The following is a 7,827-nucleotide window of genomic DNA, read 5'->3' on the forward strand; positions in this document are numbered from 1 at the left end:
GTATTGAAAATTATGAAGTAAATCTTAAACATTTATTTCCTCGAATTAATTCCAGAATGGATTAAGCATGATTTAATTCGCAATAATAAAAGAAGGCGTTATCTTTGTTATTGCGAAGCTTACTTTCTCTAGATTGACAACAAATCTACGATTCTGCTGTTTCAAATGTAAACAAGCAATGGCCGCCATGGAAAAAATTATTAGGCTTAGCGGCACTTAAACAACTTTTAAATTGTTAATAATTCTAAAAATATTGCAGACAGATTTACTAAAGGCATAAAAACCTTAATCGGAAGATAAGAACAACATAATTCAATCATTTTTAAAGCAAAAAATGCACAATTTACAAACATATAAGAATAACGAAACTGAGATCACTGAGCCAAGTAACAGAGTGGAAATATATATATATATATATTCTTTTGGTGCGGCCGATTGCAACCAGAATACGAGGTGCACATCTACATGTTATAGCAGACCTAAGTAGTTAGGATTTGAGTATCCCTGCACCCCGGAAGTGCCGTCGTCCATGACCTTCAAACGTACTTGGATGTAGTAGTAGGCGGTAATGTAGGCGAGACTGTTTGTCATATACTATGTTTTTCTAAAATAGTGCGTTTAATGTAGTGAGGGAAGAAAAAGGTTAAATGAAGGATGAGAGGCTTGTAAAAAAAAAAAAAAAAAAAAAAAAAAAAGGAAATGATTTAATTAAAATTCACGAGTCGAATGTAATATGCGCATTTGAAAGGGTTGATTTCAGTTGAGTGGGCTGGGATAATATTCTGCATTGCTAAATTAGGAACGAGATGGTCGCTTTTCCTTGAGAAAGGTTAGATCAAGGTTAAGATTTTGAGGGGGAGGGGAAAGTAGTATTTGATGAAATACGTGTTTTGAAAGCGTAAACATCCTGTAAGCGCACAAGGAGAGACTTGTGAAACTCTCACTTGATCATTACATTTCGAAGCGGTGAGGTTGGCGCTATCATCCTCCATAAGGATTACAATGGAAGCTCGTAATGGTTAGTGAAACGTAAGGTTTTTTTTTTTTTTTTTGTGTGTGTGTTATTGTTCTTTTATTGTTAAATACTTTCTGCGATAAATGTTAAGCATAAAATTATAATTAAAATTAGTTTATTTTAGAACGCAAACGTAGATGTGTGGACACGTTGGGGGATGTGCAGCCGTCGGAAGATCTTATTTTAAACCTCGCTCCAGAGGAAGGCGAAACCTCCCGCAAAAAACTCAAAAAAATTAAAATATACATTGGAAAAAATGTTTCAATAGAAACTTGTGACTTCAAAAATGTCAATTATGTTTCATTTGTAAGGGTGTATCCCGAAACCGCCGCCACCCCCAAAAGATTTAATATAAATATGAATTGTATTGATCGTATAATCGAAGCTTTGGGGGTGATTAAGAGTCACTGTATGTAAAATAAAAAAAAAAAAAATAAATAAATAAATAAAAAAAAAAGATATCAAAATGCTAATTTTGCTGGAAAGCGGTAGTGGAAGTTAGTAAATTAATATGAATTTTATATAATATTGTAAACAAAAAAGTTCCATTATTTATTTATTTATTTATTTATTTTATTTTATTTTTATTTTTATTTTTATTTTTTTTTTTCAAATGATGAATTTTATTCAGTTAGCGCAAGCCCACCGAGGCTATTTGCGCTCTTTAAGAACAACATTCGATGCTTCTCAGAAAGATCCGTATGAGATATTCAGAACGGCACGCCCTGCCATATACAACATTTTAAATACTAGATCGAGTTTAAGACTCAGGATTTTAATATGTTTGAAAATATGTTTTGAGAAACTGGGGAAAGGTGAAAAAGAAATTAATCAGTGTTTTTATTTTTGTTCTCATTGCGAAAGGATTTTATCCTCTAACCAAATCTACGAAAGCATTGACAGATGCTTTAAAAAGATTTTAAATTTGATAGATAATTTTGTGCGTAATGGAAGCGGGTGGAAAATAAAAAAGTTAGAGTACCTTGACTTACACGTTGGAAACTATCGGGAAAATCGCGGTGGTTGTAAAAACATCGCTTTACCGACGGGATTAAAAAATAGAAAAGCGTTGTTAAATATCAAATGTGGTGACGACAATTGTTTTTTATATTCTGTTGCCGCAAGTGTTTTTCCGAAATTCACTAGAAATCCTCAGAAGGCTTACTTGTATAAAAAGGATATATCACGTTTTAAATTAGGATCCCTCAAATTTCCCTTAGCGTTAGGCGATGTAAAAATGTTTGAAAACCTGAACGATGTATCCATAAACGTATATGGATATGAGGAAAATGAAATATCACCTTTGCAATTAAGTGAAAAGCGAAATGCGACAAAAACAGTAGATTTGCTATATTTTCAAAAACATTTCTTTTGTATTCGAAATTTTAATCGTCTATTACACGCAAACGAAAAACGAATAAATTTTTTTTGTAAAACTTGTTTAAGTGGGTTTCAGAGAAGGGAAACGTTAGAGTATCACAAAACTCTTTGCAATGAAAACAAACCGCAGAAAGTTAGCATTCCTAAAAACACACTTCTTAAATTTACAAATTTAATGAAAATGCATTATCTTCCTTTTTGTGTCTTTACCGATTTTGAATGCCTCACGCGCAAGATTCAAACTGCGTTTCCTTCTCCGCAAAAGAGTCATACTACCCCAATTGAACAGCATATTCCTATTAGTTATACCCTAATAGTTACTGACGTGGAAGACAAGATTAATTTTCATGAATATTTTTGCGGAGAGAATGTAATGGAACATTTTTTCACAACGTTGAGCGAAATCAAATCTAAAATTTTGCAAAAGATGAAAGAGTGTTTACCGATGCAGGAGACGTCGGAAAAAAGTTACGATTCAAATATATGTCGTATATGTTTGAATCCTTTCTTAGAAGGCGATGTTCGGGTCAGAGATCACTGCCACTGGAGTGATGGGCATGTGAGAGGTCTTGCACATCGCTCCTGTAATTTGAATTTTAAAGTGTCAAACTACATTCCGGTGGTAATTCATAATTTCAGGAATTATGATAGTCACCTGTTACTAAAACACATGCCGAAAATGTATGCAAATAAAGTTAACATTATTCCGGTGAATTTGGAAAAATTCACCATGTTTACACTAGATGAAATGAAATTTATTGATTCGTTTCAATTTTTAGATGCGTCTTTGGACACTTTGGTGTCGAATTTGAAAACGTCACAACACGAATTTAAATTGTTTAATGCATTTTTTGAGAAAAATCCCCAACGAGAATTGTTATTGCGGAAAGGCGTATTTCCTTACTCATATTTTGCGTCAACATCGGTGTTGGATGAAACTTCGCTTCCACCGCAGAGCGCGTTTAATAATGTATTACAAGGAGAAGCAGTTTCCGACGAAGATTATGCACATGCCACACACGTGTTTCATTCGTTTGGATGTAACACTTTTGCCGATTACTTAGAGTTATATCAAAATACAGATGTTATTTTGCTAGCCGAAGTATTTTTATCCTTCAGACGCACCGCTCTAAAATATTACCAGTTGGATCCTGTACATTTTATAACGGCTGCCGAATTAACGTGGAATGCCGGACTGAAAGCGTCTAAAATTGAATTAGAGCTTCTAGGAGATGTGAATCAATACATTTGGTTTGAAAACCAAATGCGAGGAGGTATTTGTTTTCTGGGTAGACGTTATGCTCTTGCAAAAAATCTTTATATCCCCGAGAGTTATAAACCCGATTTACCACACAGCTATATCTTAGCCTTAGACGCAAATAATCTATACGGGTGTGTAATGAGCCAGCATCTGCCATTGGGAGGTTTTTACTGGTTAAAGGAAAATGAGGTGGAGGCGTTTGATATTTTGTCTTGTGTTGAAGACGGTGATGTGGGGTATATTATCGAATCCGATCTGTTATATCCCTCCCATCTGCATGACCAACACAATGATTTACCGCTAGCACCGGAACATTTTGAACTCACTTTTGACATGCTATCGCCTTACGCCAAAACCCTGAGCAAAAAATTTCAGTTAGAGACGACACTTCCATGCAAAAAATTATTACCCAATTTTTTTGAAAAAAAAAACTACATCGCTCATTATTTAAATCTAAAGTTTTACGTAGAACAGGGTTTAATAATTAAGAAAATTCATAGAATTTTAGCTTTCAAACAACGAGCGTGGCTTAAAGAATACATTGCTTTCAATAATATGAAAAGACAAAATGCGTCTAGCGAATTTGAAAAATCTTTCTTTAAAAAGATGAATAACGCTTCCTATGGAAAAACCTGTCAAAATGTTAGGAAACGTATTCGCGTACAGGGCGTTTTTAGTGAGGAACAATGCCAAAAAAAGTTAAACAGTCCTCTGCTGGAATATTTTGAAATAATAAATGAAAATCTTTCAGTTTTCAAAATGAAAAATCCAAATTTGTGTCTAGATAAACCGATTTATATAGGTTTCAGCGTTTTAGAATTAGCGAAGTTGCACATGTATAAATTATTCTATTCCCATTTTAAACACTTTTACATAGAAAAATGCGAGTTGTTATACACAGATACAGATTCTTTGTATCTCTATATAACAACTGAAGATGTATATAGTGATTTAAAAACGAATTTTTTAAATATTTTGGATTGCAGTAATTTCGAACCCAATCATATAATGTTTAATGAAGAAAACCGTGGAAAACTGGGATTTCTAAAAAGTGAGACACTCACCCCCATATCGGAATTTGTGGGTTTGAAATGCAAAATGTACGCATTTCGTTTCGGTGATACTGTCAAAAGGACCGCGAAAGGAATCAAAAGGAGCGCGCTCAAAAACATTGGATTTGAAACGTATAAAAACGTTTTCGAAAATGCTTCCCTGATTAGGAATTCTCAATATTCAATCATTTCAAAAAAGCACGAACTGCAAACGATTTTTCAAAATAAAGCTAGCCTCTCGGGATATTATGACAAAAAATATTTGTTAGATGATGGAATTCAATCATTGTCTTATGGTCACTATAACACGCGTGAAGAAGACATGAATTAAAAAAAAATAATGGAACTTTTTTGTAACATTTTATTGTAGAGTGTGACATTGTATTTTTGCAACTTATATTTTTTTATGCTAATGATCGACAAAAACCAAAAATGTGTTTCCCTCCCATAGAATACCCAGAAGATATGGCTTTATTTCAACCAATTTCTTTGCAAGATATGTGTATTCAAACTATTTTTTTATCTTCGATATTATGTATAGCTGAACTGTATAATGTAGAACTGAATATTCCTCGTACGATTTTAAGAGATATAATAGAGAAAGGTCGATTCTGGATTGATTTTGAAAGTAGTTTCTCCTTAGAGAACAGAGATGTATTTTGGGATGAAAGTTTAACTCTCTATGAAAGAATTCGATTTAATAAGTGGTTTTCTAAACAATTTATTGCCTGGTTTTTCTTAGATGATGATGTTATATTTCTTTTACACCTAAAGATTGCACATATCACATTTGTAAAACATGTAATTGTTCAAAATAACGAGTCTAATATTTATTTGAAAAGCTGCAACAAATGTTTAGAATTGTGGTTACGATGTCAACCAGACACTACCAGAACGAAATGTAAAATTTTCAGAAAATTCAATCATTTCTTATGTTAAAATGAAAGGGATACCCTTTCTTATATGCGAAATGAAGATAACTGGTGTGAGATATGTAAGCAAAATCCTCTGTATTTCATTTGCGATGAGAATTCATGTTGCATTTCTTTTGGAAACTTGATACACGAATGTCCCCGAATTAACCATGATCACTGTTATAATAATTGCTATGGAGGTTATGTAGAAAACTTTTCTTTGAACTGTCGAATATGAAGAAAAATACTGATACATTATGGCAATATTCTGATTAATCATTTTTATTTTATAAACACCCCCTCCATGTATGTTTCGACGAAAAAGAGGGGGGGAGGGAAAGAAATTTTTGTTGATATTTAATGATTCCATTTATGTTTGTAATAATGTGAAATGTACTTTTTGTTTCATTTGATTATTTATTGTATTATCAATATAACATCTCACATGGTGTAATGAAAATAATGGGTTAGTTCTCATATTGGATTTACATCGAAAAATCGTTTTGATTTTTTTTAAATGTTTATTTTAATTTTTGGTACCTTATATATTTTACAACAGTAATATGTTTTTTGTTTCATTTGACTTTTTCATTGTATCATGCATACAAGAATGATTATTTTGTATTAAGCTTCTGTAATCCTTTGGGAAAAAAAAAATAAAAAAATGGACCTTATCCAAGAGGTCCGGTTTTAGTATCTTCTTGGAGGAATTTACATTTTATTAATTTCTTCAAGGCAGATGCTTTTACCGGAAAACAAAACAGTGGAATAGAAAAATGCAGCTCATAAATAAGTGAAAAATGTATTATTTATCTAAATATGATATTTTTTTTTCAGAGACCAAAAAAAAATAGCATTTGAAAGAAAAAAAATCCTTTTTATTGATCAAATTGTTTGTGTTACACACAAGTGCGATGTAATTCTCGCACAATAGCATCATCATTCAGAATAACAAAGTAAGCAATTTTAATTACATAGCTTTCATCTCTTATACATTCACTTTCATATTCAGTTTTTTTCGAAGAAACACAATCCAACATACTATTATATAATTTACTGCATGCCGAAAAAAGAGCTATTTGTTCATTTTGAATGTATAAGTAGCAATATCCATATTGTTGTTGTGGTCAGCTTTATGAATATGCTTGACCACGTCGGCATTCTTCAAAATTTTCAGGTAATGACGATTTCCTTTCCCGCTAGTGTTTTCATCGTAAAGAGCATTACGAATGCAGTCGCTTAGGTTTTTAAAGAAAAAATGATTAATTTTTTCAACGTGTACTTCTTCAACAGCACTGTTTTCGGAGTTTCCAGTGTGCAAATAGCCGTAACGTTCCATCGTCGACTTCTGAAGCGTTAGTGATGTTTTGCAGGAATAACACGCATATTTATCAAAGACACACAATTTTGTTTCTTGGCATGAAAAGCATGACAACAGCGGCGACGTTTGAATTTTTTTTTTTTTAAATTCCCTAATAAAAATTTCATTTTTTTTTCTTATCTTTCGTGTTGAGATCCTTCAAAGAGTACCCTCTTACCATACAAAATAAAAAATAAAGAGCAAATTTTCCGCAGGATGTACTGGTATCATCTTGAAAGCATATTTTATTATAAAATGTTTTGTTAGCGTTGGTCATTAAAAAGTTTAAAATATTTTTGTTAGATGGAGCAAGACCATAACTGTCGAAGTAATATGCCGTGCTGTTTTTCTTAAAATATATCGAAATCCAGTGGCTCCCAGGTAAAGTATGCGGATCCGAATTCACTATAAATGAGGAGTAATGTCTCTTTCGTAAGGGTATGAAATCGGAAGGATATACACCTCCAAATGTTTTTTTGATTCGACTGTCGCCACAGGCATATTGACACAGAGTTAAAGTATCCATTACCGCCTTTGTTCGAAATGAATATTTCTGTATATGCTTTTAAACACTTCTTCGTACACTTGATGTTTCTTTGATGGGAAAATTTCAATAATTTTTTCGGCAAAAGCGAGAAAGAATGCAATGCGCAGGTTCGCTATTTTATTGGAAAACATCATATCGCCTATACATCGAATTACCTCCTCGCCGCCACCCGCCTCCTTAGCTAGTTCGCTAATTTCATTTCCGTATATTTGCAAAACTTCGTCCATGATTTTTAATAATCTGTCGTGACTCCGCGTGACTTGTCTATTTCAATTATGTTCCTGTATTCAACATAGAC

General features: G+C 32.8%; 1 long non-coding RNA gene across 1 annotated transcript; it reads left to right on the top strand.

The window, feature by feature from the left end:
- Window positions 1–480: 480 nt before the first annotated feature.
- LOC118185988 (uncharacterized) lies at window positions 481–6,311 on the top strand. Its single transcript, XR_015040423.1, has 2 exons — window positions 481–1,029; window positions 1,140–6,311. It is a non-coding gene; the product is annotated as an uncharacterized LOC118185988 (long non-coding RNA).
- Window positions 6,312–7,827: the final 1,516 nt, after the last annotated feature.

The sequence above is a fragment of the Stegodyphus dumicola genome, chromosome 3 (genome assembly GCF_044657685.1).
Source record: "Stegodyphus dumicola isolate Sdum_Otavi_A_Nest chromosome 3, ASM4465768v1".
Taxonomy (NCBI): Eukaryota; Metazoa; Arthropoda; class Arachnida; order Araneae; family Eresidae; genus Stegodyphus; species Stegodyphus dumicola.